Raw genomic sequence first — 6,000 nt, 5'->3', positions numbered from 1 at the left:
ACAGGGTGGATGTGGAAAGGATGTTTCCCCTTGTGGGAGAATCTAGAACTAGGGGTCACTGTTTAAAAATAAGGGGTCGCCCATTTAAGACAGCAATAAGGAGAAATGTTTTCCCTGAGAGTCATGAGTCTTTGGAACTCTCTTCCTCAAAAGGCGGTGGAAGCAGAGCCTTTGAATATTTTTCAGGCAGAGGTCGATAGATTCTTGATAATCAAAGGGGTGGAAGGTTATCGGGGGTAGGCGGGAATGTGGAGTAATCAGTTCAGCCATGAACTTATTGAATGGTGGAGCAGGCTTGAAGGGCCAAGTGGCCTACTCCTGCTCCTAATTCGTATATTCATATGTTCGTAACTATGCCATACTTCAGAGTTTTAATGTCTTATCACTTTTGCTTCTAATAATAACTCCTTTGAAGAATGTGTGAAAATGAAGGTAATGTTTAGTGGAATGAAACAGCTGCAGGCTCTCACTGGGTATTTTAATGAAGTGAGGAGTTTCTCTAACTGAGACAATCACGATCAAAATGAGCACTGCATTTATGTGGGCAGGCTGCAGCTTTCTTAAAGAGGTAATCTCATCAGAGGAGGCCCCTTTTAAAGGGGAAAATCACACCATTTTGACTCTTATTTTGAAGGGGATGCCTTACCATTAGTTCTACTTTTGAAAATTAAATAGTTAGAAGGAATTGTAAGAGTCAAGATTGAGGGGCTTTCATGGATAATGATGGTCCTGCTCTAGTGAGTGACCCGTGTAAAATGCTTTCATTTGGTTTCAATCCTTGTACCGAGTTGGCTGGCTCGGAAATGCTCTAACAGTAGTTCATAGAGGAGGGGTAATGTGTTGCACTGGCGTTTTGAGGCTTCTTCACGATTGAGGTTAAGGCACTTTGTTTGAGAGGTAAGACGGTTCTCTTACCCCACTCTAACTTCCAATCTCTTGATCTTAACCCTGCAGGAAGGGGTTCATTACCAAACATTAACATTGTTCATCTTAACAGAAAAGATAAATTTAAGACTCTGTCTGGAGAGAAGACAAGATAAATCAGGAAATAATAGCTTTGGTGAAGCCCCGTTTGGAATTTTAATCAAGTGATCAATAATTGGAATATGCATCCAAGTGGGTTAGTGGAGACAAATGGTTCAGATGTATTTAAGAGACACTTGGATCCCATGATGGACACAATGGGTCCTTTATGATTGGATAAAATGAGATAGACCAAGTGGCTTCTCTTATCCAGATCTGAGCAAAGATGTAAAAATCAGCAGTAACTTTAATAATCTATTGCTTCTCTTCCACTCAGTGTTGTTTTCTGAAGGATGAGTGTTGATGATATCAGAGATAACTGTCTGTCTGCAAGGCAATACTGAGCTCAACAGTTAAAGGAACAAGATTAACGCACAGTTAAATTTGACATGCTCACAGAGGTACTCTGGGCTAATGATGCTTGCAGCTGTTACTTTAGCTCCCTCACATTGTCAGTCATACTAACTTGTCCAGTTAATTCCTTCTGATGTCTTCAATACAATAATGTTAAAAGATGCTAAAGTTAATCGCCTTTTTTTCCCAAAGAATCTAACCTCCGTTTCATATTTGATTTTAATTGAGAATTCAACATCCAACATCCGCAGTGAAGGACAGCACCAAGGTTGGAAAAAGTAGGAGGGAATATAAATCAATTTAACAAGTAATGACTTGATACTGAGCCTGGGGCTTAAATTCCACCGGATTGTCAGACAAATTGAAAACTGAGGGAAGTGAGAATTTTTATGTAATTCCTTGAAAATAATAGATTTGAGTAAGAGAAGATGCAGTGCCACTCCAACGAGGACAGAGTGAGGAGAATGAATGTGTAAAGATGGAACTCTCCACTGACATCTCTCCAACAGAACAGCCATGGGAATGTTGCCATGGGAAAACAGAATGTCCTATTGTTGTTGGAGAGAATGCTCTTCTGTAAGTAGGGGGTTCATAGATATCACTGGGTAATGGGAGGTTTATGTTGCATTTTGGGTTTTTACTGTCGATGTTTTCCTCTAGTTCAGCATCTCACACTGTTGTAATGGAGCCATTGTTGTTCATGACCCAGTCGGTGCAGTTACCTGCTCAATATCCGTGTAAGTTGTAGAGAATCCTGAGGTCAGGCTGGCTTCCTCATTATATCAGGTGCTCAGACATGATCTTCAACTTGGTGGCAAAATAAAGTTCAACTAGACGGTGGCTCAGGCTGGAGATTGTTGCAAAGTGATTTATTACACAGTAAATGTTTGATTAAAGAGCAACACGCTGGAGATTGACAATAGTTACATGTTCTTCAGAAAATAGAAAGGAACAGTAATGACTGCTGCAAAAAACTGCAATATGAATCAGACTTTGACACATTGCAGTCGACCATCCATCTCTGATCTGTCCACCTCTCTCTCATGTCTCCAGATGGACCAGAATGAGGCTGTCTGAGAAACATTTTGATTTTAAAAAATGACCGACACAAAACAAATTTAAAAGCGTGTCATCAAAGTTCATCAAGATTTGCCATTCAACTATCGGATGGCTGGACCCTTCTTTTTGATTCCTGACTCTTTGTAACATCTGGTTGCCTCAGGATTGTACTGCAAAAAAAGCTGCACCATGTTCTGTGAGTGGCCCCATGATATATTGGGCTGGATTTTAAGGAGCCCGTGACGTCGGGATCCGTGGCGGGAGGGCCCGAAGATGGCCCTGGATGAGGCCCTCCACGGATCCTGACGTGAGCAGGGCCTGGCCTGATCCTCCTGGCGGTGGCGGGGTGGTCCCTGCACCCCCCCCTCCTCCCCCCCACCCTGGCGGCTCGGCGATGGGAGCACAATCACCATATGCAAATGAAGCTCACCGTCCTAAAATCTAGCCCATTGAGACAGAAAGAAAGCAGTGCCGTGATCTATAGACAAAAAAAATCACTTTGTTATTGCAGTTAACTCTGCATCAAACCTGCACTGGACTTAACCTGACAATTTTTCATGCATGAAATGGAATATAATATGTGAAACTATATTGCATTTATGCCTTAACCCTGTCGTTAACCAGGATATAACTCCCTCTCCTCACACAGATGATCTGTCTCCATTAATCACTATTGACTTTTATTTGAAATAAAAATACGCATTAAGAAAATGAAAGAAAGCATTTAGCTCGAAGCGTTCTCTTCGAAACACAATACATAACACATTTTATAGAACATCTCAAGCCTCTAGGGGTGAGAATTGCCTGCAGAAAACTTCTACTGAGATAGAAAATCACTCCTTTAGGAATGAAGAAAAATAAGTTCGTCCCTTAAGATGTAGAAAAATCTGCAGCACTTCTGTTAAAATTAGCTTATCTAAAGTGAAACACTAGCCCTTTCATTAAAACACAGGGTGGAATGATAATGACCCTTCAGCCCATTTCATCACATCCTCCCATTAAACTGCCTCTACTGTCTCCCCAATACAGCATCCAGCTGTTACTTAAATATTGTACAGGCCTCAACCCCATCCCTCAAATATAGAACAATGGCACTTTTACAATGTCATTACTTTGTAATGCTGTGTTTTATTATAATTTACACTGTGATTATGATTCTGTCATTCTTTATCAGATTTTTAAAGGCTGTTTCCCTCCAGTCAGCACCATGACTGAATGTGGAAGGAGGAGATGGAAAATGTTTTCTGTTTCTGTTGCATATTTTCACCCCACATATCAGTGCAATAAGTATTGAGTTAGCCTGTAAATTGAACAGAATAGAATAATGTCCTGAATCCATTTTCTTCACCAATTTACCATAAATAAAAGAGGCATTAGCATTCTGCAACGGCATAAAATTTAACAGTATTTGTGCCGTTCCTCTACACATTTTACGCTAATCTACACTCATCTCGCTTGCCATGAATAGGATATTTTAATCAAATGACTTGTTGCAAAGTACTTATTTATATAAATCCTCAAACTGCTCAATCTGCCACAAGTTACAAGGACCTTCTTTCACACCCCCACCCCCGCTAGAGAAATACATAGAATGAAGCTGTCTGTTCCTAGCAGCCATCACCTGTTAAATATCTATCAGTGTCACTCATTACCCTCACTGTACTGCTCCATGATGTGCCCAGAAACCCAGAGGTAGAATGATTGACAGTGGCATACATCCAATAGGAGAGTTGAAGCTGTCTGGGGGAGGTCACCATTTAGAGAGAAGAGGGGATGAGGCCAAAGCCAAGCTTCCTCCAGCACGTATGTCCCATGCTGGACTACTGGGAGCTGCTTGTCACAGGCCTTAGCTGAAATGTTCCCACTGTAGTTTGAAACACAGGACCATTATGAACAGAGTTGCCAAACTTCGAGGACTGCTCTGGAGGCTCTAGGAAATAAAGATTAATCTCCAGGTCACTCCTGCCAACAAATCCCTGGAGGAAACCCACAGAAGCATTAACAATTGTGCTTCTTTTAATTTTCTTTGAACACCTTTGTTTATTAGTAATAAAAATATCAGAGATTGGGAAAAATGGCTGCAGAAGGGACAGTCAAGAATTATCTAATGAGGTAACAAAGAGCCTGCATTTCAATTAGCCATCCAAAGGAGTTGCACTGGGGAAGTGACATTCACGCCACACAAGTGCCAGGCAATGACCATCTCCAACAAGAGAGAATCTAACCATCTCCCCTTGACATTTAATGGCATTACCATCGCTGAATCCCCCACTATCAACATCCTAGGGGCTACCATTGACCAGAAACTGAACTGGAGTAGCCATATAAATACCATGGCTACAAGAGCAGGTCAGAGGTTAGGAATCCTGAGGTGAGTAACTCACCTCCTGACTCCCCAAAGCCTGTCCACCATCTACAAGGCACAAGTCAGGAGTGTGATGGAATACTCTCCACTTGCCTGGATGGGTGCAGCTCCAAAAACACTCACCACCACCTTCTCAAGGGCAATTAGGGATGGGCAATAAATGCTGGCCGAGCCCACATCCCATGAATGAATAATAAAAAAAAACCCATGGCGGGAATGTGGGGGAGGGGCAGTCAGAGGCAGGTGGTCATGTGATGACTCCTCGAGGAATGTGTTCAACAAAGAGTTGACAAACCCTAATTATGGGTCTTTCTGCAATTGGGAAACTGTAGTTTCCACCTTGGAAATGCATGGTGTCTCAGTAAATGTGGGCTATTTGAGGGGCGTACAACTGAGACATGCAGACTAGAAGATCCTAAGCCTGAGTCCTAGTCCATGCTGATCCCCCACCCCTTTTAGGGCTGAAAGCAGTTATTATAATTGGCCTCAGTGCTCAGTACAAGGGAGGGGGAATTCTGATCCTGATTGCACTGAGAAAGTCCATGTGTGTGCATTTTAGTTGAAAATTATGATTTCCCTTGGTGTCCCAGTGTGAGATAGTCGAGAAGAAAAGAATGACTTGCATTTATATAGCATCATTCATAATCTCAAGTGGAACATCAGAGTTTGAGCTGTATAGTCCAAGTTGATGGACACTTAGGGGCTTGTTGCTGAGATTTTAATGACACATTTTCCTTTGGCTTATTAGGAGCTATGAAAGTGGTACTGAGCAAGGTGAGTCTCAGATTCCCATTGGTACTGAGCAAGGTGAGTCTCAGATTCTCATTGGTACTGAGCAAAGTGAGTCTCAGATTCCCATTTGTACAAGTGTCCCTGAGGGACACTTGTAACTAGCTGGGTTTTAAATAGCAATCCAGCAGATTTTATTATCAATGTTTCCTACTTCTAGCCCACAAATTATCCGATTTATTGAATTCGCTCCACAACTCAGTGGGATTTGAACTTACAAACAGAGTTGAATTGAGTGAGGTGCCGGGAGAGCTGTCCACATGTGTGGAATTGTAGCCTCAAGAGGGGAGCATTTAGAGAGAATTAAAAATATAAGGTACAGTTAATGATAGTGAAGATTGGCTATCTCTTTGACAGAGGATCTCCAGCTAGTGGTTACAAGATGGCAATCAAACTGAGGCTTTCCGTGT

General features: G+C 41.9%; 1 protein-coding gene across 2 annotated transcripts in view; it reads left to right on the top strand.

The window, feature by feature from the left end:
- Positions 1-822: 822 nt before the first annotated feature.
- LOC137353196 (leucine-rich repeat and fibronectin type III domain-containing protein 1-like protein) overlaps positions 823-6,000 on the top strand; it is a 117,424-nt gene continuing 112,246 nt past the window's right edge. For both annotated transcript variants that reach the window (XM_068019248.1, XM_068019249.1), the window contains exon 1: positions 823-897. The gene's annotated coding sequence lies outside the window, so the exon portion shown is untranslated. The remainder of the gene's footprint in view (positions 898-6,000) is intronic.

Source organism: Heterodontus francisci, chromosome 40 (genome assembly GCF_036365525.1).
Source record: "Heterodontus francisci isolate sHetFra1 chromosome 40, sHetFra1.hap1, whole genome shotgun sequence".
NCBI classification, from domain to species: domain Eukaryota; kingdom Metazoa; phylum Chordata; class Chondrichthyes; order Heterodontiformes; family Heterodontidae; genus Heterodontus; species Heterodontus francisci.
Note: the sequence above shows the minus strand (reverse complement) of the source record. Positions and strands in the feature narration are given on the sequence as shown.